A 26,756-nucleotide genomic window follows, 5' to 3' on the forward strand; every position below is an offset into this window, starting at 1 on the left:
TGCTGCTAACTGGTTGCTGCGAGTTCCTTCGGCTGCTGAACGATATGAGCAGGAATGCAATTTGGCGCTGCTGCTCGGTACTGAGAGGCGTCCTTACTGGCTCCCGCGAAAACCCTGAAAAAGCCATCTGGCAGGCATATACACGAGCACGATATGCAGGTGAACTTATACTTCAAGAAAATGATGTGTCTAAAAAGGACAAGCTGGATGGAAAGAAAATAGTATGTGTGCTCCCCTATTCCGATGTTATTGGCAGGGTCATTAATCTTATAAAAAAAACACTGGCCCATTTTACACACTTTAAAGGGATTTCAAGAACTGCCTTTGTTTGCTTTTAAGAAAGGTAGAACAATAGGTCAAGTCCTTGAACACCGGGAAAAAATAAATTTGGAAGAAATTCAAGGAAGCCATACTAAATGTAATCATTGCCAATGGTGTGAGGGGCCTAGTTGGCAGGACCCCCAGATCCAGTGGGTGATTAGGGCCAAGGATAACACAAATAGTACATCAAACTATGAAATCTATGTGATTGCTTGTCCTTGCCCACTGGTATATGTAGGTTAGACAAAGCGCCCTAATCAGATACGGCTCAATGAGCATAAATCCGATAGTTACAGATAATCTCCAGGCACCGCTAGTTCAACATTGGACCCAGAAAAAACATGCAATAGAACAAATAAAATGGAGAGTAATAGAACATTATGATGTAGGGAGGGAGGGAGGGAAGTAACTGGGAAGAAAAACTGAATTTCGCTGAGCAGAGATGGATTTATTATCTAAATACAGTTTTACCAAATGGATTAAATCTGGAGCTTGAATAGACCACTTTGATCTTAGGGGTTGAAGCGGGGAGGTTATCCTTGGATTTTTTTTAATAAATGGAGAGTGCTTAAAAAAACAGTTCACTAGAACTTTTTTCAAAGTAATGGTAGTTTTAACCTAGTCCCTTTATAGCCTCACAGGCCCATAATGCTGCAGTAGATAATGCTGATGCAACTGTCAGCTGACTGGTCCTGGTGGGTATATACAAGGGAGGAGAAGAAGCCGTGGCCATTTTGAATCAATATTCAGTGGTCATATATGTCAGTGTAAAGCTTGCTAAAGTAAGAGAGATGTTTTTGGTAATACTTACATATTTTCTAGCACTGCTAGCATGAGGAGTGAGTTATTAGATAGATAGTATATTAAACATTTTAGAAATAAACTAAACAGTTGTTTTTTAAATAGGGATGATAAGCCTTGAAAAAACCTTCTGTGGGTGAAACATTTTGGCTCCTATTTCCCTCAAAAGAAGACCACAATTAAAAGCTAAGTACCCTTGAAATATGCTAGAAGGGTTGTTAAATAAAAATTTAAAAATAACGTTTGTGAGTAAAAATTGATATCGGCTCCAGTGAGGAGGTAGTACATAAAGCCTAGGGCTGTGAAAGTTTTTGAGCCCAGGTGGTACTTTTGAGGATCTAGGGATTATACATTAGAGGTGAGGAGTTTTGAGATATAAATTGAGCTTGATGTATATCTTGGGGAGAATCCGATTGGTGATCCTCACAAAAACATTTATATATAAAAACTAAGGGCTCCTTTTATCAAGGTGCGCTAAAGAAATTAGCGCGCCTAGGTGCCTACGCTAGAATACCACGCAGTATGGGTCTATTTAGTGCGGGCCGGTAGCAATGTTGCCGCGTTAGTCACTATCGCATGGTGCACACCACGTTAGTAAAGAGCACGCGACGAAGGCAGGTATTAGCGCGCGGTAATCCAACAGCATTCTGCCTATTCATCTTATGGGTCCAACTTTTCTCCATGTCCTGAGTACAGTAGTTCAGTGCAATCCAATACACACACCCCTTTAAACAAAACTGTGGTAACTGTGGGAGCTGTGCTTCTTCCTATGGTTCCCATGAGTGTTGAGAGAAGTGGTCAGGATACAAAAAGCACTAGTCTGCTTCTGTAAAAGGTGTGTATGGTGTTTACTCACGCAGACAACAGCGTGTCATTAACCTTAATGCTGTCCTACTGTCGCTTCATTCTCATACATTAATGTCACCACCAACCTGTGCTAGTGGTGTTTGTTTAGTGCTATTCAGGATGCATTGTGTTCGGTGCTGCACCTGACACTCCATGAGTGTGTGGGACCATGTTGTTTGCTCATAAGAACCCTTACCATGCTTGGGGAAGAGAGGGGTGAGTTAGTGCAGCTATGATTTCACTATAAGTAAACAATACTGTGTGCAAACACACATGTTCCCTACATAAGGCTGTATGTGTAACAGCACAGTTTTACTGTACACATGGTGAGGTCAGTGGATGAGGCCACAAACTGAAACAAAAACACCTCTACCCTGGGGCTCTGTCATATGTAACTCATGAGGAACATTTCAACTGCTTTATTCGGTCAGACCAATGGTCGGTCCTTCTCACGGTCACCAAGGCAGCTCTCTATCTTGGCAAAACCCAAAGAGCGCTATCTGGCTACCTCCTCATATCAGGATCACTGACTAGGGATTTTTTTTCCAGGAACCGAGAGCCACAAGTACGTCGCACAACAACCCTGTAGGTGGACTTTTCCTCCAGGAGGCCTCCTGCTATGAACAACATCGATGAGAAGTGAGTCTTGCAAACATTACAACTGCCCTACTGGGAAAGGTCAACTGTCTCTCTAAGGCAGTAGCCTCTTTTCATGGTGTCTAATATATAATTCTTTAAAAAACCTCAAAGCTAAAATGTTCCAATGAAGTATCCAGTGGGGTTGGGGGGGGGGGGGTGATATCAAGTTTACCACTACACCACAGCTCCTCTACACATACACATTTGACAGCATAGATGGTAATGTGTATTTCAACATTGCTACACTCTAGATTGTTCTGTGATTCTCACACTCCATGTCACAAGTGTTAGGGCCCATAGATAAGAATGGCAGTTCAAACTGCAAAGGGGTAGTGTGGAAAAGTGCCTCTTTCAAGCACAGTAGCTTCACTTGGATGCAGAGTGACCTGAAGCCTTGCTGTTAGCTATTGGTTGATTTAAATGAACACTAGTCCAAAAAAGGTCTCACCCCCTTCCACACACTTCCTGTTTAGCTTTAAACTTAATACAGTTGGTAGAATTCCTTTGTTTAGTCTGAAAGTGGAAGGAGGTTGTGGAACAGGCAAGACAAGTATTCAGTAAGTGGAATCTGTGCATATATATTATATATATACTAGTGTTTAAGCCCGTTACATTAACGGGTGCTAGAGTGGACGACTGTCCGGTTTTTTTTCCTTTCTCTCTCTGTGCTTGGATGCTGCTTGTCTGTCTGTCATTCTTTCTGTCTGTGTCTCTCCCTTGCCCCCTGCCTGCCTATCTCTCCGTGACCCCTTCTGTTCCCCCCCATGATTGATGTCTGCTCCCAGCACACCCCTCACCCCAAAGCAGCCCCCAGCACACCCCACACCCTGTCCCCTGTTGTTCCATGCCTGCCTGCTCTTTGGCCCCATCTGTTCCCCCCATGATTGCTGTCTGCCCCAGCACACCCCTCCCCCCAAAGCAGCCCCCTTTCCCTCTCCCCCTGCCTGCCTGCCTGCCTGCTCCCTGTGCATTGTGAGCCAGTATTTCACCCGGTCGCCAAACTCCTGGAAGCAGAAGCTGGCGTAGTCGCGGAAGAGTTGAACGGCTGCGGCGCTCCTCCAGCCCCCCAACTTCTCTTGGATGGCCAGAAGAAGGTCCCAGTGGTACAGAGTGACCACCGGCTGGACCTTCCTGAGGAGCAGAGCGTCAATAAGTCGGTTGTAAAAGCGCACGCCCTTCTCGCTGGAGCTCCCCCCCACTCCGCCAGGGAAGAGCCTTGGCCATGAAATCGAGAAGTGATAGAAGGTCACCCCCAGCATTTCCAGGGCGGCCAAATCTTTGTCCAGGTAAACGAAGTTGTCCCCGGAGGGCCCCGCGCTGGCGTTTCCAAGTTGGCTCCTCTGGCCGAGGGCGAAGTGGTTCCAAATGTAGAGTCCACTGGCAGTTTGCTTCCCTCCACCTTCCGCTTGGAAGGCTGCACTCCCTACCCCCCACAGGAAATCCAAAGGGAAAGCCATGGGAGCTACAGCAAAGCCCCTGCTGCCCAGTCTTCTGCCTTCATGGGGACTAAATACTTGAATTGATTTTCTCAGAGCTTCAATTTCTGTCAATGATTAGCTTAATTGTGAGCCTCTCGATGGATAGCAAAAAAAGGAGGCGGGGGCACTCCGAGAATATCTGTCTGGGGACTGTCGCCTTTGTGACTCTCTGTAAAGCGCCGCAAGGGAGCAGTTTTCAAAGCCACCACCGCGGCTCCTTTCATGAGCTGCACTTGCGTCGGAAGATGAGAGAGGAGCCGCCGCGGCAGCTTTGTGGGTCCATAGTCCGAAGCTCGGTCCGACGCGCTTGTGCAGCTTAAAGGGACTGAAGGGGACGGAGAAAAACAAAACAGTAGTTCGCGGATGCTGGGAAGTAAGGCTGGGGAGTCGCGCATGCGCACTCCTGCGGCAACAGACCTACTGATCACGGACGCACACAGATAGGAGTGCGCATGCGCAGCTAGGGTTTTATTATATAGGATTATTAATCTGTGCACGCATGCACACAGTTAATAGGATTTCTTCTGCACATACTAACAATTCTGTGTTTCAATTTTTTTTATACTTGTAGAGATGCCACTGAAATTTAGAAAGCCCCGCTTCTCAGGGGCCAACCTGCGGCTGCTAGCAAGGCTTATTGCGCAGCATCAGGCCTGCCTGTTTACGGGCTCTTCAATGGCTCATGCCGTTGAGGAGTACCAGAATAGGTGGGACCGTGTGTTCTGGCTCTACCACAAACGAGCGCAGTTGCCCCGTGAGGTAGGTTCATGTGTCTGCGTCTCTTTCTAAGGGCTCCTTTTACAAAGGTGTGGTAGCCGCTACTGCTTCCTCTTGAGCAGGGGGTAGCATGTGATGAAACGTCATGTGCGTTAAAGCTGCCCTAAATACTCTCATTGTTCATCACACACGCTTTCCTTACAATGAGCCAAAATCTGAAACTGATCCAAAAATTGTTCTACAATATCAAATATAAACAGAGATTTTAAGGGGTGGTATCTATTTAGGTCAACTTGACCTGCACATATGTGTGGAGGGGTGGGGGGGCTGGCCCTGTAGCATTTCAGAAATGTCCACTGTGTCAGTGCTTTGAAAAGTGTCCTCAAAATGGTATCTGTGCATGCACTGCAAACTGCTGTGTGTGATATCATGAGGCTGCATTTCTGCATACTCAGATGCCCTCCTGCACGATGGCTGGGGGGGTATGAGGGTATAATGGGTCAAGCCAGGGGGGGAAGTCTGGTATGGCACAAAGTAAAATCTGTGAACCCTAGAGAGGAGAGATCCTTCCCATCTCTGAGCCAGGCAACTTGATTAATGTGTACCTCCCCCCAGCCCCAATAGTTTTTAACTCTCTGGTGCTCTAGCAGCAGCAGCCAGTTCCCTCATTAGCTATCAGGGCTTGGACGACCAGGGACATAAGTGGTATGCAGAGGGGGGTGGGGTGGAAGGGATATACAAAGGTGTTGAAAGTTTGCTACACAAGAGTATGGGAGAGAGCTGTCCAGTCAGTCCTGTATCTGCCTGGGCGTGAATGAGAGGGATGGCGATAAAGACTGTCGGGGAGGGGAAGCATGAGTTACCTCTGGATGGGTAGCATGTCATGTTGCTACTCAATGGGTTTTGCTCTGGTACTAGGAAGCTGCCTTGCACACCGTCAGAAGGGGCTAGCATTGGGCTGATCCAGTAAGGCTTTTCAAATATTTGTAACTCACCCTGATCAAGCATAATGATGCTCCTAGGTTCTCTATCTTTACAACGGTTGCAAGACTGTTTTTGCGCAGTAAGGGCCGATTGTAACATCAACCCTCATTACCAAGGTAAAATGGTGTCTGGTCATATTAATCCAGCCATGCTCTTTATTGAGACCACTGTCCAGGCAGATAGCTACACATATTTATAAAACCAATATATGAAAGAAGGCTTTTCAGCTCATGTCCATAGCCCCCCCCCCCCCACCTGCTTTGTCAGCTTAAATGCTATCTACATGTGAGCCGCCTGCCACTCCGATGAAGCTACACATGATGGTGGTCAGGCCAGCCACCACACTTCCATTCTACAGTGACAGGCAGCCGTTTAACGGAGGGTTTGTGACTCACCTTGTTCAGGGTAGCACACAGGCCACGTGCAAATTGAATTAGTCAGCGTGGTATGGGGGAGGCCTCCATTCTGGTGGTGTGCCCTCAACCTTCACACATACCCACCCCCCACCGGAGTAGGGATGCCATAAGTTGATATGTAGAGGGGGTGATGTATTGACATAGCTGGGTGCAAGTCAAAAGTACACGGGTCAATCTGTTCTCCTTTTTCTCATGACCTATGCCAACCTTATACCATGTCAGCAGTAGGGAGGGAGACAGAGAAGCATCAAAGGCCAAATAGGATGCTAACTTAGACTACGGGGTGAAGGCACAGCGACATTGAGGTCGGGTTAAGGGTAGGGTCACGGCTCGACTTTGTTTGTCCTGATTAAAGATAGTTACCCTACCTATAAGCAGGAAACACCTAAAGTCACTCATAGCTGTCGATAAATAGCTAAGGCTGTGTCCTGGCCTGCCATATGGCAGCTTGTCCCCTCTAGTGTGAGAGAGAAACGTGGCTGTTCACGAAAGGTATGGGCAACCGCTCGGAAGAGAGGTGAGAAACGCAGGTCTGCTAGGTGAAGGTGCAGCAGCCCGGCATACATTCCGTCTCGCTGCCCTCCGTGCGGGGCCTAGGCCGGGGGTGGCCATGACATGAAGTTCATTATGGAAATGTGGCAAAGCCAAATAGCTTATGGCTCTTCAGGACACTCACTGCCCACCGGCCCCGCAAGGAGGACAGTGAGACGGAATGTATGCCGGACCACTGCACCTTCACCTAGCAGACCTGGGTTTCCCACCTCTCTCCCGAGCGGTTGCCCATACCTTTTGTGAACAGCCATGTTTCTAGTTTCTCTCTCACACTAGAGGGGACAAGCTGCCATATGGCCTAGGTTCTTCAATTGTGAGTGAAGCCATCTCTGTATAGTGTTTCAACTAAGATCCGGCAATAAAGGAGCGGGGAAGAAGAAATAGTATAATGCTGGTCACATATTACATCTTTTACTTACACTTACCTTGTGTGCAAAGCTCATCTCTATTCTCTGTTTGGCAGATGGAGGATCTTAAAAAGAAGGCCCGGGAGCTGAGGCACTGCAGGAGCTGCAGGCCCTGAGAGGTAAGGATGCAAGTATTGTTTAAAGCAGGGGTGCCCACACATTTTGGGCTTGCGAGCTACTTTTAAAATGACCAAGTCAAAATGATCTACCAACAATAAAATTTTAAAAAACACAAAGCACACTGTACACAAAGAAAATGTTAATTATCATTTATATTCTGGGTTTTTTTTCAAAGAGATCAAGGCTGATGACTTTATGCAATGTCACTTCAGTAACAACCATACAAAAATAGACAAATATACCCCCTCTCTTTTTACTAAACCGCAATAGCAGTTTTTAGTGCAGGGAGCTGTGCTGAATGCCGTGCGCTGCTCTCGATACTCATAGGCTCCCTGCGCTAAAAACCACTATTGCAGTTTAGTAAAAGGGGGCCATAGTGCAAAATATAGACAGCAGATATAAATTCTCAAAATGGTCACATTTTGATCACTAAATTGAAAATAAAATCATTTTCCTACTTTTATTGTCTGGGCATTATTCAAATTTTGTTGGTCCCAGGCTCTGGTTGTCTTCTGATAACTTGCTTGCCAGGGTCTCCTCCTTTCTTCTTTCTCCGTGCTAACCATCCATCTTCTATCTCTGTCCTCCCCTTTCATTTCCCTTCCCTCCCCTGGAAGTCTGGCATCTTTCCTTTTTTTCATCTCCATCCACAGATCCACCTTTCTCAACTACCCTTTCATTGAGCATCTCTCCCTCCTTCCCCACCACCCCAGGGTCCACCATCTCTCCCTTTCTTTTTCCAACTACCCTCCTATCCAGTATCTCTTTCCCCCCCCCTCCACACCATCCTTTGTGTCCAACTTCTCTCCCTTTCTGTTCCTTCCCACCCTAAATCCACCATCTCTCACCCACTCCTGTTTTTAGACCCATTATTTCTTCCCCCCCAAAGTCCAGCATATTCACGTCTCTTTGAACCCCCCTTCCCTCCCTCCCTCTGTGTATTTCTACAGCAGGGCCCCGAAGGCTTGCACCCCATCCCTTGAAGGCCTGCCTGTCCTCCTGAAGGTCTGCACCCCCCTGAAGGCCTGCCCCTGCCCTCCCCCCCAGAAGACCTGCATGTTCCTCCCTGCCCTCCCAAATCCTTTGACCTAATTCCTGCAGGGAGCAGCCTGCAGAGAGGATCGCTGATACTTTAGCAATCCTTGCAGGTTGCCATGGGCCTCAGGAGCTGTCTTCCCTCTGCCCCAATCCTGCCTCTGACTCAGAGGAGGGGCAAGACCACAGCAGAGGGAAGGCAGCTCCTGAAGCCAATGGCAACCTGCAAGAATTGCTAAAAGTACCGGGAGGCCAAGGAGAAAGCTGGATGTCACCCAGCAGCAGCTGCTCGCCCGACGGCTACATCAAGATGTGGACCAGCGGGGCCAAGCCCAAACTCTCCGTGGAGAGCAACGAGGGCAAGCTGCCCTGCACTGACTATATTAACGTGTCCCCGGCCAGCGGCTCCACAACCATCACCCTTCCCGATTGCTACCTAAACCCGACTCCCTTCCCCGCTCCTTCAAGCATGTCCACTGCCAGAAGGACGAGAGCGCGTTACGCCCTTCTGCTGCCTGCTCTGTGCCGAGGACTCCTCTTCCTCCTCTACCAGCAGCGGCAGCCTGGGGGGCCTGGAGAGCGGCAGGGACTGAATGAGCTGACTTTTGATTGGCCGGCGTTCTTCAAGAGGCGGGCCAGTCAGGAGGGGTGAAAAAAAACAGAAGGGAAGGGAATACGGCTCTGCGATCGACTGGGGTTGCCTGAGTGATCGACCAGTCGATCGCGATCGACGTATTGGGCACCCCTGGTTTAAAGCAACAAGGTCACGGGGGGGGGGGCCCTTTACCCATTTAACGCTTTCATGTCCAGGGTCCATGCCATGTGTCTGCCTACATCGGCCATAGGGGACGATGGTAAGATCACATTTGCCAATGTGGACACCGAGGTCCAAATTCTATAACTCATGGCTCAAAGGTAGCTGTCGTATAGAGCTCCAGTGCCTTTCAACTAAGCACTGAGACACAATTGAGAATGTATTGCCACCCCACCCCCTCTTATACGTTGGCTCCCTGTATAGTCTAGGCTGGAAAAAAGGGCCTATATGAGTTGAACAACTGTTAGATAAGCCCCTGTTTATAGTAGGTCCGTCTTACCTAGCAGTACCTGGGCGGCCTATACAGGCCCATCAGTAGAACCAGCGTGGAAGAGCAGGATGGATGTTTGCGGCTGCAGGCAGGATCTGCCAATGCCATACAGGGAGCAGGGTGTGCCCTGCCTGCAGCTGCTAACATCCATCCTACTCTTCCACGCTGGTTCTACTGATGGGCCCGTATAGGCCACCCAGGACTGCTAGGTAAGACGGACCCACTGGTCTGGTTTGGTATAGGCTGGGGGAGGTGAGGTGGAGGAATAGGGCACATACTTACTCATCCTTTATTCATATTGATCCTGAGTTTGCACGGGTACATCTCTTGTGTCAGTGCTAGAGTCGCTCTGCTCGGTCTCCTGTCCTTTAACCCTATTTTCTCCATGTTGTTCCTCCTCCACGCACATTCCCAGAGTTTGGACATCCCTCCTGTCCACCATCAGTGTTCTGCCTTTATAGATGAAGCCCCCCCTCCCACCCCTATCGTGTCTGTCACCCTACCCTTCCCCCCACCATCTACCAGTACTATTCATAGTTTATATTACATTAGCCTACCTACACACTATTGTACATTGAACACACAGCAGATGGTCTGTACTCCCAAGAACTTACTATCTAGACATGGAAACCTGAGCCAGATAAAGTCAGCAGGAAAGAAGGAATGGCAACACACATGGGTACATATAGGTAGCAAGGGTTAGCCTCAAAAAGGTACCCTGGCCTGTTATAACTCTTATGTGAGGGCCTGATGCACTGAGTGTGGCAGGTAGTAACAGGAATAGGGGGGGGGGGGGGGAAGCTGTGTCTTCAATATTTTCTCAGCACCTGACTTCCAGGCCACAACATGTTAACCTAGCCTCTTGTTGTCCACCACCCAAACCCTTCATTACCTGAATGGCCTCCCACGAGATCATTGTGCCCCCCCCCCCAGCAAGGGGAAGGCTGTGTCTATCAAGCACATCAACAGATATGCATACATCTAGATAGCCCTCTTTTAACACTCTGGCTGTCAAACCACAGCTAGCCAGCAGCTAATACCACAACATTCTGACGCTCAGGAAAAAAATTGATGTATGAATGGAGGATGGATAGGTGTCACTGTCATGGCCAGAACTCCATGTTAGTGCGATGAGCACAAGCAAATAGGATTTGTGTTGCTGTCATACCTTCTGATTTGGTATGTTTGCTCGCTGACAAAGTATGAGTAACTGCATTACATCAATGAGGGGATTGGTCACTGACATATGAAGTGTATTCTACAGCTCGGGGGGGGGGGGTTCACTTGTCTGTGGATGGGGTTCTATGTCACAATATATGATGATTAATGTAGGCCACAATAGTTTGCTATACAAGCTGAGCTGCTTGCATAGAGTGGTGTAGGGAAGTCAATGGAGGGTGTGGGCCATATATGGAATGATGTGCCACACCACTACCATTTCTACTAGCGTGCATAATGTCTATAGTGCTGTATTGTCCAGATAACATTGAAAGAGGGCTCTCTGCTCAGAAGAGCTTACAATGTGATTAGGACACACACACCTCTAATATAATATTGAAGGCTTCAAGTGAGACACAAAAGGAACAAGGTCTTCGACAACCCCACCCCCTTTCAGCATGCATACAGCTAATACATGCATTGGAACAATATATGCAAAGGGTTGTGTTAACAAATACCTAGAGGGGGGGTTATATATGTGGGAGAAGCTGAGATACCTGCTCCCAGGAATTCCATGAGCTGTCCCTACAATCCACATAAAGCGATTGTAAAATAGGGTGGAATGTTTCAGCCACTATCAGCAGGATATTTGTAAGTCGGGTATGGTGTTATAAGCACTCCCACCACCAATGATTTTAATGTTGCATGATCAGGCAGCCACCTGCCTATCTACATTCATAGCACACCTTCAATTTGTCTTTTGTGTACTTCAGCCACCAGAAGACAGGGCCAGCCTCAGCAAGGTGAGGAGCCAGCAGCCGGGCCTTCAGGATCCCCCAGCAGCACAGATGGGGCAGCCACTCCATCGCCAGCAACCACCGGGGCAGCTTCCACAGCCGGGCCAGCTTCCACAACCGGCCCCTCTTCCACAGCTCTCCCCCACCACCACCACAGCAGCCAGCATGCCCTCCAGACTCTCCATTTTGAGAGGATGGAGGCATGCGGGCAGACAAAGGTGAAGGAGCTGGCTGGGATGAGGCAGGATGTGAAAGCTGGGATGGAGGGAATGAGAGCTGGGATGGAGGGAGTGAGGCAGGACATCAGGGGACTCACTGCAGCAATTCTGCAGCTAGCAGAGGCCAGGGGACAGCCAGCCCCTAATCAGAGGGGCCGGGGAAGGAGCGTTCAAGGGGTCGGGGGAGACCGCCAAAAGTACCCCGATGTGGCCATTAGGGTGTCGTTTGTGTTGGGTGGGGGAAGGGACACACATTGTAAATAAAAAAAACATTTCTTTATTGCACTATATACTGTTTCTTTGCTGTAGTCATTTTGTGATTCTTTTCAAAGTGCTAGGTAGGCACTTGAGTGTGTGTGCATCACGTATTGACCCTTAGCTCCCCCTGCAAAAAGCTTTTGCATCCTATTGCATTGGATTCTGACAACGGTGAACATGAGGTTAACTCTAACTGCCTTACCCGTCTGGGAAATGGCTGTTCAGGCTTGTCCGATATGGCTAACATGGTAATATCAGCGTGTACTGGCTGGAGTCAAGAAGTGTGCCCAGTGCGGTGACTTTACATAGCACTGTTGCTGCGGTTCTCCCCCCCCCCCCTCCCTTTTAAACCTTGGGTGACTTCCTTCTAAAAGTACAAGGAAATACACTTCTGCAGTTCATCCGACCCACAATTGGTAGAATGGCAGTCACCCACTTCCTGGGTTTGGGCACTTGCGATAATGCAATAGTTCAGAAAGGGTCTTGAGATCCGAAACCTTGAGAGTCAACTCTTGCATTGTGCCTCAGGATCTACGTGGAAGGGGGGGGGGTCTAACGTGCCTCCCCCAGAATTTGGTGATGTGCTCTGATGTTCATTGTTTGTAAGACGATGTTTTCCCAGCATGTGTGCAAGACTATGACACAGTTTGAGTCTACTCCTGAAAAAGCTCCATAAGAAATATTTCCAGCTGGCACAGTGTTAACAGGTCAGACACTCCGAAGATTTGTATGAGTGTCAGAGGTGTTGACGGTGTGCCCCCACACACTCCAAAGGATTCCATTGCTTCATAAGGTGAAATATGTCTTTGCAAAGCTAGTATTGTGCTCCATTGCTCAGTAACGTACATACAATGTTTGAGCTTTGATTTTAGGTAAGATGGTGGAGGGGAATTGTCAACCTTTACAGATGAGAGACCACACAGAATAACATTGCAGCCATCAGCTCTTTAGGGGAATGAACGTGCACCATGTGAGCATTCCTACTAGTTTGCAAAACACCAACTACTGCGGTCAAATAGCAACCCCTACATCTTTTGATCTGAGCCAAAGGGTTGGGATACAGAGAACAGAGGACAGATTGAGACAGTCAGGCCTTTACTTGCATTTGGAAGTGGAAACATTTGCAGATTGCTATTTGTATGATGTTCTCCCAAGGGAAGCTCAGAAGAGCTACTGTTTACATGGAGTGGGTAATGCATGCAGCATGTCCATTTCCATGGCCCGGTGGGGGGGTAATATGAAGCGAGTTTGACAAGGTGACAGGGAGCAGCATTAGTTCCAGGCTGTTGGTAGAAGCACTGCACAACGCTCCCCCCTCCCCCCATCACATTTCCTCCTTGTTTCATTGTAGTAATGGGCCCATGAATGTCATCAGAAGAGAGGCTGAGAGGGATGTGAGCTGGCAAAAGCTAATGTCAAAGTGTAGAATAAGGTGTACAGCACTCTGACTGGTGTGATGAAAGGGATGGCACTGTGGTTGGTCACAAGAAGCCACACGTCACTATGGCCCTGAGGAGTTCAATAATGTTCAAATGAAGAGACAGAATCTGGGCAGGTGAAAGGTGAATCTGATTTAATTGTGCAATAGGATGACAATCATTGAAAGCTTCTATACGAGCCTCTGGCGAGAGGCTACACGACATGAGCTTCTGTAAAAGTGCTATGATACATTATCTTCGGAACAGGTGTGAGGTGTTACAATGCACAGCCTCTATACACAAAAGCTCTGTGGTGGTCTTAGTACTGGATCATCCTACCTTACTGCACTTTTTGATACCAAATCAGTTGGACCTACCTCTTCGTGAGGTTGGCCATTTCCACAAATATTTAGCCCCAAAGATCAGGTTTTCTCTCTCTCTCTCTCTAGTTTGCTTTGTAAAACTTTCAGCTGTTCTTTTTGAACCTTCATTCCACCGCATGGGTGCCATTACCCAGAACATTCTTACCCTGGTGCTTTGCTATTAGATGTGTTTGAAGGACTGCTCCAGAGACTTCACCAACCACAGCTTCAGGTGCAAGCTGAGGTTTCCTCATATCCGGAGACGGCTTCACACAGGTACGTATGTCCAGACAGCACCAACATTTCCTTCTTTGTGAAGAAGAGAATGTAGTCATCTGGCTGAGAAATGTGAGAGAAACGGTTCCACATTGGCATTCAATGGCACCACATAAACCAAATGACCGCACCTTCTGGGTCTGACCTTAGGAGAGTCTTTCCTTAGGGGGGGGGGGAGAGGGGAAAAGGAAAGAAAAAGCTGCTTGTGCCCTCCGACAGAGGTTTAAGCTGCCCGGGCCGCTTTAAGCTGAAGAGAAAGCAAATCTCTGATGTCTCCCTGGAGGTTTGGCCTACAGCTGGTCCTTCCTCAGTCATCTCTATTTCCTGGCCCAACCGTAGCTGGGGTAAAGGGCAGTGGTGGGGCTCTCCTCCTTCAGCTTCCACCTGCCCTTTATGCTTGGAGCAGGGTACAGAATCTAGCTGCAGGGCCTGCCTCTCTCTCTCTCTACTGGCTTCTCAGGGGCTGCCTTTAAGTCACAGGCTCCTTTTTCACAACTGTAAATGTCATTGGCTTAGAAAGAAAGCAGTGGTATGGTATGCAGCTGAACCACCGGTCCGTGTCCTGTTCAGCCTCCCTGTCTGGAGATTAGGCAGCAAACTCCTGAGTATTGCTACTGAATTGCTCAGCTCTTCTGTTTAGGGAATGGGAGTCATTGATGCTACTCTTTTTTTTTGGGGGGGAGGGGTAAGCCGGTGCAGGGTGGGACACGTGGGTGTAGATTTATCTAGTAGAAACCTAGCTGCAGTGTTTTGTACAGTTTGGATCTGTGCGATCATATCGCTTGATCAACCCGGGAAGGTTGGATTACAGTAGTCAAAGATAGTGACTACTGGGGATTAGGACTACATTGGACATTGGTCGGTGGGAGAGGTAGGGTTTGATGACTTGGAACCAAGTTGAGTTTGGCCGAAGCCTCTTTAAAGATCCATAGGATTGGCGTTTTCATGTATAGGCTAGACTCCAGCCACACAACCGTGTATGTAACCCCCACCTCCCCATTCTTGGTCAATTCAACAATACTGATGTTTAGTGTTCGGTGGAAAGCATCCAATGATTTCCCCTAGGCCCATCTCAATCGGGAACATCATCTGCATATATGTTCAAAATCACATCAAAGATGAACTCAATAAATCAATCGATCTCAAAAGTGCTGGCATAGGAAGCAATACTGTTCCTATCCCCCTCTTCTCATAGGATTTTTCATGCAGAACTCACACCACACTGGAGCTGAGTTGTCTGCGGAATGGTGATTGGAAGGGGGGGGTCACGTGTGTCTGATGTTGCTGTGCTAGTTTGTCCAGTAGTTAGGATATCCACGGCTGGTTTGCTACGGGTCTGTAGTTGAAGAGGTGTTGTGACCCTTTGGTATAGGTTTGACCATGGAATGTTTATGTGTAAGTGGAACTTGTCGGGACTGTAATGAGTCATGGATGAGGGAGAGTGCTGGCACTCTCATCGGCCAAATCAGACAGCTGTGGAGGGAAGGCTGGGACCGGTTTCACTCTTCTCTGTAGTTTCTTTACTCATAATTCAGTGATGGTTTGAAAGTTGCCCAGTTGTCGAGTTGATCCTTGGTATTTGTCCCTAGATAATGTTGTCAGTTGTCCTCCTGCAGCTTTCTTCTTTTCTCAGTGAGGAGATTGCTGATATCTTCACTGGTTCGGGTGCATTCGGTGGCAATAGTGTGAAATGGCTGATGTGGGTGGAAGCGCAACCGCCGAGCTGACCTTGTTCCCCTGTAGTGAGAGGAAATAAAAGGAAGGATGTGAAGAGGATGCTGTCCTTTGAATAAAACATAATCACACGACCGTCTAGATACATGCATTGTTCCTACACCTACACCTACACCTACATGAATGAATCACGGAGAATCTGGACAGGCAGATGAGGAGGAGATCCAACAGAAACCGGAGGAAGGACTAGCGGACTGCGCCACTGACACAGACCTGAGACCAGGGAGATCTGCTATCATAGTGGGAGACTCAATCCTGAGAGGAGTGGACAGTCACATAGCTGGAGGGAGAGAGGACAGATTAGTGACATGTCTCCCGGGGGCAAGAACGAAGGACGTCATCGACAGAATCGAGAGGATCCTGGAAGGGGCCGAGACGGAGGAGACAGCTGTAGTAATCCATGTTGGAACCAATGACGTCAGCAGGAGGAACTACAACAGGACTGCACTAACTGATCAGTTCAGGATCCTGGGGAGGAAACTGAAACTGAGGGCAAGGAAGATAGCCTTCTCGGAGATCCTACCAGTACCGAGAGCGGACGCAAGGAGGCAGAGCGAACTACAAGCAATAAACGGTTGGCTCAGGAGATGGTGCGAAGAGGAGGAACTGGACAACTTTCTTGGGAAAGAATAAACTCTACAGGAGAGACGGACTGCACCTGAGCACGACTGGGACGAGGATGCTGGCATGCAACGTCCAGAGCGTCATAGATTTGGCTTTAAACTGAGGAAGAGGGGAAAGCCGATAGTCGATCTGACGCATCGGACCAAAGTATCAAATAAGGATACTGAACAAGGACATTGTAAAAGAGGGCTCGGGACTGAGTGGGAATTTTTGGGAAAAGGACCTGAGGACGCATTGCAGGGGTCTAGGGCACAAATGAAATTGGTAAGCAGGACTAACAGAGAACAACGGAATCCAGAGGGACAACCAAAAATGGGGGAACAGGCTGAGGACGAAACTGACACACCACAGGAGGAGGATGACCGAGACGAGGCTTGGGGACTGGCAACTCACGAGGGTGTCGCCAGGAGTGCCAAACCACGAGGAAAACCAGCAAGAAAGGTGAAAAACCGGGACTTACATTGCCTATACACCAATGCTAGGAGCCTAAGGGCTAAAATGGGAGAGCTGGAAGTCTTAGCCAGCAAAAAGGGCCTAGACATAATTGGAGTCACAGAAACGTGGTGGACTGACGACAATAAATGGGATGTGACCTTACCAGGGTTCAAACTCTACAGGAGAGATAGGTCACACAAAAATGGTGGAGGAATAGCGCTATATATAAAAGATTCCATACCTTCAACCAGGACAGAAACAACAGTAAGGGCGGATGACTTGGAATCACTATGGGTTAAGCTACCAGGAGGAACTGGAGCAGACATAAAATTGGGTCTGTACTATCGCCCACCTGGACAATCAGAAGAAATCGACCAGGACCTGGAGGCTGAGCTGAGGCAGGTATGCAAAAGCGGAAGTGTGGTGGTGATGGGGGACTTCAACTACCCGGGAATAGACTGGAGAATCGGGCACTCAAACTGCATGAGGGAGACCAAATTCCTGGAGGTCACGAGGGACTGTTTCATGGAACAGCTAGTCACGGAACCAACACGGGGAGATGCCACTCTTGACCTAATCTTCAACGGACTAGGGGGGGCCCGCTAAGGAGGTCGCGGTACTAGCCCCACTAGGAAACAGCGATCACAGCACGATCCAGTACAGGCTTGAAATTGGATCATCAAAGGTGAAAAGAACTACAACGACAGCACTGAACTTCAAAAAAGGGAATTATGAGGTCATGAGGAAAATGGTGGGAAAGAAACTCAACGACACCGCAAGGAAGATGGAGTCCGTACAAAAAGCCTGGACCTTACTCAAGGGCACGGTGCACGAAGCACAAAACCTGTGCGTCCCCAAGTTCAGGAAAGGGTGCAAAAAAAATAGAACAAAAAACCCAGTGTGGATAACCAATGCAGTGAAAAAGGCGATAGTGACAAGAAGGCATCATTCAAGAAATGGAAAAAGGACCAAACAGAGGACAACCAAAAGGAGCATAAAAAACACCAAAAGGAATGTCACCGAGTGGTTAGGAAAGCAAAAAGAGAATATGAAGAGAGACTGGCGGGGGAAGCAACAAACTTCAAATCATTCTTCAGGTACGTCAAGGGGAAGCAACCAGCAAGGGAGGAAGTGGGACCCTTGGATGATGGAGACAGAAAGGGAGTGGTAAAAGAGGAAAAGGAGATAGCTGACAGGTTAAACGAGTTCTTCACGTCAGTTTTCACGAGGGAGGACACAACCAACATTCCGGAACCCGAGGAGATCGTAAAAGGAGATCAGGATGAAAATCTGGTCCAACTAGAGGTGAGCAAGGTGGATGTCCTCAGGCAGATAGACAGGCTAAAGAGCGACAAATCGCCGGGACCGGACGGCATTCACCCAAGGGTACTCAAGGAACTAAGGAACAAAATAGCTGAGCCACTCCGACAAATATGCAACCTATCCTTAAAAACTGGAGAGATTCCGGAGGACTGGAAAATAGCAAATGTCACGCCCATCTTCAGGAAAGGCTCAAGGGGAGACCCAGGAAACTACAGGCCGGTGAGCTTGACCTCGGTCCCGGGAAAGATGATGGAAGCGCTGATTAAAGACAGCATCTGGGAACACATCGAAAACAATGGGCAGCTAAAGTCAAGCCAGCATGGCTTCTGCAAGGGCAGGTCATGCCTCATGAACTTATTATACTTCTTTGAGGGGATAAACAGCCAGGTGGATAAAGGGGAATCCTTAGACATCATTTACCTTGACTTCCAAAAAGCCTTCGACAAGGTACCACACGAAACACTGCTAAGGAAGCTATGGAACCACGGGGTGCAAGGGGAGGTCCACCGATGGATCAAAAACTGGCTGGTGGATAGGAAACAGAGGGTTGGAGTAAAGGGTCATTACTCAGACTGGCAATGGGTCACGAGCGGAGTTCCACAGAGGTCGGTGCTGGGACCACTCCTGTTCAATATATTTATTAACGACCTGGAGGCAGGAACAAAATGTGAGGTTATTAAATTTGCGGATGACACCAAACTATACAGCAGGGTCAAAAACATGGAGGACTGCGAAAATCTCCAAAAAGATCTGACAACGCTGGAAGAGTGGGCCAAAAAGTGGCAAATGAGCTTCAACATAGGAAAATGCAAGGTCATGCATGTGGGGAAAAAGAACCCGATGTTCACTTACAAAATGGGGGGATCACCGCTAGGGGTGAGCAACCTTGAAAGAGACCTGGGAGTGATGGTAGACACAACATTGAAGGCGTTGGCGCACTGCGCCACAGCCTCAAGGAAAGCAAACAAAATGTTGGGTATCATTAAGAAGGGTATCACGACCAGGACAAAGGAAGTCATCCTGCCACTGTATCGTGCAATGGTGCGCCCGCACCTGGAGTACTGTGTCCAGTACTGGTCGCCGTACCTCAAGAAGTACATGGCGGTACTTGAGAGAGTCCAGAGAAGAGCAACTAAGCTAATAAAGGGTATGGAGGACTTCTCATATACTGACAGACTGAAAAAGCTGGGGCTTTTCTCCCTGGAAAAGCGGAGACTTAGAGGAGACATGATAGAAACTTTCAAGATCATGAAGGGCATAGAAAAAGTAGACAGGGACAGATTTTTCAAATTATGGGGGACCACAAGTACAAGGGGGCACTCAGAGAAATTGAAAGGGGAAAGGTTTAGAACAAACGCCAGGAAGTTCTTTTTCACCCAAAGGGTGGTGGAAACATGGAACGCGCTATCGGAGGATGTGATAAGCAGGAGCACGCTACAGGGCTTCAAAGAAGGCTTGGATAGGTACCTGGAGGACAAAGGGATTGAGGGGTACAGATAGGAGTAGAGGTAGGTTATAGGGATAGGATTAGAGGTAAGTTATAAAATTAGTCAAAGACCACTGTTCAGGCAAGTAGGCCTGATGGGCCGCCGCGGGAGCGGACCGCTGAGCAAGATGGACCTCTGGTCTGCCTCAGCGGAGGCAACATCTTATGTTCTTATTTCTATAGCGCTACCAGACTCACAAAGAATAAGGAAACAGTCCCTGCTCAATAGAGCTTACACTTGAAACAAGGAAGACGGACAAACAAGATGTCATGGATAAAGTAAAGGGGTTTCATGGGCAAAGGGTTGACGGTGAAATCCAAAGGGTTGGTTTTCTGTCTGCTTGTAAACAAGGACAAACTCAGGTAATTGATTGCAGGCATAGGGGGCGTCTGGATTAGGCAGGGGAGGGGACGATTTACTGATCTGAGGAGCAGAGCTATCAGAGAGGCGTATAAGGAGAGAGAGCACACTTGTAGGTGAGCAATAACAGCTTGAAGGGTATGCCGTGGCGGATAGGGAGCCGGCGAAGTGACTGAAAGAGAGGGATGATGTGAACATTGGGAGGTTAGTTGAAGATAAGTCAAGTGGCAGAGTCTTGCACAGATTGGAAGGAGAGAAAAGGTGACCCTGAGGGATACCAGGTAGGAGTAGATGAAAGTACTGTAAGTGTGAGCTTGGACACGGGGGGGGGTGGGGTGGAAGGTGGGTTGTGGGCCAAAGCTAGAGGTGAAATGATGAGGGAAGTAAAGGTAAAGGTTCCTGTATTGGAGTAAAGCCATACAAGGTAGCATACCTGAAAAAGCGCATTCTTGAATGCGGCCTTATGGGGGGGAGACAGGCATGTCGAGATGTGGATAGGGTTGGTGATATGGATGGGAGGCTGAGCTGACCTTGTTCCTGTAGTGAGAGAGAAAAGAGTAAAGGAGCTTAATAGGAGGCCAGAAAAAGCTCACTCATAGGTGGCCACATATGGACTTGTGGGGTGAGTGGAAGCGCAGCCGCCGAGCAGACCTTGTTCCTGTAGTGAGAGAGAAAACAGTGAAGAACATTAACAGGATCCCATCCTTTGAATGTAGAATCCCAGAAGAAACACAATCCAACAGTCCTCGAATGTGGAATAGGTGGGGATGGGCGGAGGAGACAGGCCTCTAGAGACATGGATAGGGTTGGTGAAGTGGGTGGAAGCACAACCGCCGAGCTGATCTTGCTCCTGTAGTGAGAGAAAAGACCATTAAGAGGATCGCATCCTTTGAATGTTGCATCCCAGAAAGAGAATAATCCAACATCCTGGAATGTGGAGTTATGGGGAGACAGCTATTAGGATTAAAGAAGTCTTTTGAACCTACACTAGTCAAGTACATATACAGTAGATGTGTAGATATTGTCCTATCAATGTAATCAGGATATGGAGAATGTTCTCTCAGAAGCCCCGACACGCACCGGCCATGTGGACACAGGCCGATGCCCATGCATTCTGTTCTTCGAGAACCTGATCTCATTCGCAGACAAAACACAGAACTGCTACTTATCTGAATAGATGGAATGGCCCTCCAAATGCCAAGCAACCAGGTGGTGTGTGATGGCAACACCTCCGACGGATCCATCTCTCTGTAAGCAAAAAGATGAAAAAGTTATCGGAAGACCCAAAAATCCATGGGTAGGGCATTCGACATAGTCCCCCCTCCCTTAACTGTGGCGGAGTGGACAAGTTTCCCCTCCCTCATGTACCTTTGAAATGAACAGCTGTATGCTGAGCATTCCTGATAAAGTCCATTTGACCGATGTGGGAGAACTGAACAGAAGACAATTGCTATGCTCGGATCTAACCTATGTATATGGCATCCTCCGTACTGTGGCACACCTACACATAGCGGCGCCGTGGATAGGAGGAGATCCCGGCTGCGCTTGGTGCAGAAAAGATGGGGACGACAACAGATGAACACGTGCTGGCTCCTTGACAAAGCTGTGGGGCCACGAAAACAACTCAGACGCTTGGTAGAATTGCTCTCGGCGCCGGAGCTGTAACTGCCACGGCCATCCCTATGGATGTGAGCGTGTCATTGTAAAAGAGAGGGCTAGTTCGTTGATACCTGCCTAGTCCCGATTGGCCCCCGTCCCCACCCCAAAGGCATCTGTGAAACTTACAGGAAAAATGTTCCTCGATGAGTCACTGCCTACCGCTCTGAGTGGTAGCGCAAGCGGGTGCGGGCCGACATGATGGATCCGGTGGAAGATCGGGCTGGATTTCTACAGGTACACGGTGCCTCACTACGATGTTGTGGAGCATGCAGCACGCCAGCACAATCTGGGCTACAGTATCGGGGGAGTACTGCAATGCTCCGCTGGACCGATCCAGACACCGAAACCTACTTTTGAGCACCCCGAAGGTGCTCTCAACAACCCCACGGGTGGCGATGTGGGCATCGTTGTAGGCCCTCTCCGCGGGTGTCTGGGGATCACGCAGTGGAGTGAGAAGCCATGGGAGACAGCCGTATCCAGCATCACCTGGGGGAACAAAGAAGCACAGATTACCACTGTTATTAGAGGCTTTCCGGAGTTTTCATCTGCCAGAACACTTGCTTCACCCTGCTGAGGACTGGCTTAGGCCTATAGCATGTCCTTCCCTGCCCTACAAATGTAGCCAGCTCCTGACACACCTGTACTCTGGGAGCACCCTGCTAACTGACAAACTTACAGGTGACCACCTGAATAGCAAAGCCACCCCACCATCCCATTTATCTTCTGAGCAGGGACTCTGTAGGAGAGTAGCCTTGCAAAGGTCAGCATCAGGCTGGGAGTGTGAACACACTCCCCAGCTGGAATGGGGTCACCTGTCATTTGTAAACATGCAACAGCGGTGGGTATATTCAAACACAGCACAAATAGGACATATTTGGCCTCACTAACCGGCCCCCCGTACTAGGTAAATATCCATTGTAACGCTAGCCTAATCAAAGAGGCTATAAGTATGCACCATCCTAAGTGTGAGATTGCTACCTTATATGTTGGCGGCTGTCTTATCACACACCCAGGATTGTGGAGACGGCGCCTGGTGGCAATTGCCACCCGGCTCCAAAAAGAGGAGGAAGAGTAGGATTGAGACATCTGGCTTTTATTTCTATTTGGGGCAATGGAGGTAAACCCGGATATCTCAAGCCGTCCGTAGGATGTTGGTGCTTCCTAAATCAAAGCTACAGAGCGTTGAGACTCACGTCGTTCTCCGTGACACTAACCTAGGAGCCAACCGTTGCCATGCCTGCCCTCTTCAAACTGGCGGAATATGGCCGATTGTCACAGGATGTAGGCATCGTGAGTAGATCCTGGAAATCTGGCCACCACATTCATGATCACATATCTGCGTCGCACACCACCTGCACGTTGAGGGAATGGAAATGCTTCTGGTTTCGGTAACAGGCTTCCGTGGCATTGGGCGGGACTAATGCCACATGTGTACAGTCGATGGCCCCCATGACCTGTGGTATTCCGGTGACAGTCTCAAAAGATGCTCCTAGGGCTTCCCGTGCTGGTGTCGGGCAAGGAGATATAATTTCTCACTCTGGCCATCATGGCGCCGAGTACCTGGTGGAGACACCTTGAAAATGAGGGTACAGATATCCCTGCCACGGCAGCGGCAGAGGGCTGAAAGCTGCCGGACCCAAGAAAGTGCAGGCAGACATTACCTTACAGATCCCGGGGATGGCTCTGGATCTAGCAGTCAGGGGCTCCAGATCATCCCAGAGCTGATGGTACAGTTCTGCGATGGCATCAGAACTGAGGCGGTAGAACACCACCACCTGGTCTTCCCTCTGTCCTCGCAACAGCCTCCGAACCCGAAAGAGGCGAGGGAGACATGGCCATTGTTTGGCCATACAAGGCCGCCCGCGCCTCTCCTGCTGCTGTAGCTGGCCTACTGCTCCTGCTACTGGTCTCTCCTGGGGGGGGTGCCTCCTCATGCGCACATGCACCCTGTGTCTGTGCATGTTCTTCCTCTACCAAGAGGAATGCCAGTGTTGCAGCACAACTGTAAACAGCCATGATTGCAAACACTTCCTGGTTGTTTGAATTGCCAGTCTCATTTTATTGGCTGACAGGGAGATGTCATCATGCGGATTATCGCACGTTAGTCCCCATACGCAGCGCGCGGCATAAAAACCGGTTAACTACACCTATTTTTGAGGCATTACACGTTAGATACGTGATAGAGCTGCGCTACGTGTCTGGTTTTACCGCGCGATACATAATTTCTGGTCCCCGCCTACGCCACACCTCCGTTCTGCCTCTATCTCCGCCCTGTCCGCGTTAGGGCTTTTGCGCGTGAAATACTGCGCGCTACTACCTATTTTACCACACGCACTACTTAACGTGGCCATAAAGCACAGTTACTTACCGTAACAGGTGTTATCCAGGGACAGCAGGCAAATATTCCCACACATGGGTGACGTCACCAACGGAGCCCCACAGCGGACAGCCTCGAAAGCAAACTTGCTTGAAGATCTCGAGCTTTCGAGTGCTGCATCGCGCATGCGCGCGTGCCTTCCCGCCCGAACTAGGGGGCGCATCTCCTGTGAGGATCCTCAGTTCAGATACCAAGCCAAGAAGCCAACCAGGGGAGGTGGGAGGGTTGTGGGAATATCTGCCTGCTGTCCCTGGATAACACCTGTTACGGTAAGTAACTGTGCTTTATCCCAGGACAAGCAGGCAGCATATTCCCACACATGGGTGACCTCCAAGCTAAGTAAAAAAGGGGGGAGGGAAGTTGGCAATTTACGAAAAAAGATTTTGCAAAACAGATTGGCCAAAATGGCCATCCCTCCTGGATAAAGTATCCAGACAGTAATGAGAGGTGAAAGTATGAACCGAGGACCAAGTGGCAGCCTTGCAAATTTCCTCAATAGGAGTTGATCTGAGGAAAGCGACAGAAGCCGCCATAGCTCTAACTTTGTGGCCCGTCACTCGACCCTGTAGAGGAAGACCAGCCATCCAGTTGGAGATGGTGCGCTTCGAGACAGGATGACCTAATCTATTTGGGTCAAAAGAAATGAAAAGTTGAGGAGAAGTTCTGTGAGGTTGAGTACGTTGAAGATAAAATGCCAACGCACGTTTACAGTCCAAAGTATGCAGAGACGCCTCACCAGGGTGAGAATGCGGCTTAGGAAAAAATACCGGTAGCACAATAGATTGATTGATATGAAAATCAGACACTACTCTAGGTAAGAATTTGGGATGTGTACGGAGAACCACCTTATCATGGTGAAAAACTGTGAAAGGTGAACTGTGAAAGGTGGGTCCGAGATCAAAGCTTGCAACTCACTAACTCGACGAGCTGAAGTGAGAGCAATCAAGAAAACAGTTTTCCAAGTAAGATATTTAAAATGAGCCAAGTCAATAGGTTCAAAAGGAGGTTTCATCAGTTGAGCCAGAACAACATTAAGATCCCATACAACAGGAGGCGGTTTGACAGGTGGATGGAGATTAAAAAGGCCCTTCATAAAACGAGAAACCAGAGGGTGTGCCGAGAGCGGTTTCCCATCCAAAGGCTGATGAAAAGCAGCAATTGCACTAAGATGAACTCTAATAGATGTGGATTGAAGACCTGACTGAGATAAATGAAGCAAATAATCCAGAACAGAAGCCAAAGGAGAAGATTTTGGCTGAAGACTATGAGTGGAACACCAAGCCGAGAATCTGGTCCACTTTTGACCATAACATTGACGAGTGGACGGTTTTCTGGAAGCCAGAAATACATCTTGAACAGACTGAGAAAATTTAGCAGAATTTGTTAAGTAGAAAGGAACCATGCTGTCAAGTGAAGAGACTGCAGGTTGGGATGAAGTAAAGACCCCTGACTCTGAGTGAGCAGAGAAGGAAAAACTGGCAGAAGAGGTTCCTTGACGCTGAGTTGAAGAAGAGAGAACCAAGGTTGTCGGGGCCACCGAGGCGCTATAAGAATCATCGTGGCATGGTCCGACCTCAGCTTGACAAGGGTTTTGAGAATCAGAGGGAAAGGGGGAAAGGCGTAGAGGAACTGACCCCTCCAATCCAGAAGAAAAGCATCCGCCTCGAGACGAAGAGGCGAGAACATGCGGGAACAAAACAGAGGTAGTTTGAAGTTGCTGGGTGACGCAAAGAGATCCACCCGAGGAGTCCCCCATCGAACGAATACTTGACGAAGTGTGGGGGAGTTGAGCGTCCATTCGTGAGGCTGAAATAGACGACTCAATTTGTCTGCAAGGCAATTCTGAAGGCCCTGAATATAAACAGCGCGAAGAAGGATGTTGTGAGAAATCGCCCAATGCCACAACCTCAGAGCTTCTTGACAAAGGGAGTGGGAACCCGTCCCGCCCTGTTTGTTGACATAATACATCGCTACTTGATTGTCCGTCCGAACAAGGACTACTTGGTCATGAAGGAGGTGAAGAAAAGCTTTGAGAGCAAGAAATATCGCTCTGAGTTCCAACAGATTGATGTGACATCGACGATCTGTGGCGGTCCATAACCCTTGCGTACGGAGACCATCTACGTGGGCTCCCCATGCGTACTCGGACGAATCTGTTGTGAGAACTTTCTGATGAGGAAGGTGGTGAAAATGCAAACCTCTGGAAAGATTGGAAGAGAGCATCCACCAGCAGAGAGAGTTCTTCAATTAAGGCGTCACCGCTATATGACGAGAAGGTGGATCCAGGGCTTGTTGCCACTGGGACGCCAGAGTCCACTGAGGAATGCGAAGGTGGAGTCTTGCAAAGGGAGTCACATGCACCGTAGATGCCATATGCCCCAGAAGGACCATCATTTGTCGAGCCGTGAGAGTCGACAAGGAAGATACGTGATGACAAAGGCGCAAGAGAGTGTCCTGACGATTGAGGGGGAGGAAAGCTCTCATGCGAACAGAATCCAACACGGTGCCAATAAATTGGATCGATTGAGTTGGAACCAACTGAGATTTGGGAAAGTTGATATGGAACCCCAGACTTTGAAGAAAAGAAATAGTCTGAAGGGTCGCTTGAGTAACCTCTGGAAGAGAAGGAGCTTTGATAAGCCAATCGTCGAGGTAAGGAAAAACTTGAAGTCCCCTAGCATGAAGGGCCGTGGCTACCACGACTAGACATTTGGTGAAGACCCGGGGAGAGGTTGCCAAGCCAAACAGAAGAACCCTGTATTGAAGATGAAGGTTCCCCACCTTGAACCGGAGATATTTGCGAAAATTTGGATGGATAGGAATGTGAGTATAAGCCTCTTTGAGGTCCAGAGAGCACATCCAATCTCCC

The 26,756-nt window shown here is 48.7% G+C and overlaps 1 protein-coding gene across 6 annotated transcripts in view; it reads right to left on the reverse strand.

Moving 5' to 3' along the window:
* MKRN1 (makorin ring finger protein 1) overlaps positions 1-26,756 on the reverse strand; it is a 552,914-nt gene that overhangs the window by 477,602 nt on the left and 48,556 nt on the right. Inside the window, exons 2-5 of one of the 6 annotated variants that reach the window (XM_033959766.1) lie at positions 21,637-21,996; positions 20,503-21,099; positions 20,285-20,388; positions 12,035-15,625 (exon numbers count right to left, since the gene is read on the reverse strand). The exons of 2 other annotated variants lie outside the window; for them this stretch is intronic. The gene's annotated coding sequence lies outside the window, so the exon portion shown is untranslated. Of the gene's footprint in view, positions 1-12,034; positions 15,626-20,284; positions 21,100-21,636; positions 21,997-26,756 lie in introns of all 6 variants that reach the window. 3 more of the 6 variants (XM_033959768.1, XM_033959767.1, XM_033959769.1) reach the window with 3 other exon arrangements.

Source organism: Geotrypetes seraphini, chromosome 9, assembly GCF_902459505.1.
Source record: "Geotrypetes seraphini chromosome 9, aGeoSer1.1, whole genome shotgun sequence".
In the NCBI taxonomy this organism is placed as follows: Eukaryota; Metazoa; Chordata; class Amphibia; order Gymnophiona; family Dermophiidae; genus Geotrypetes; species Geotrypetes seraphini.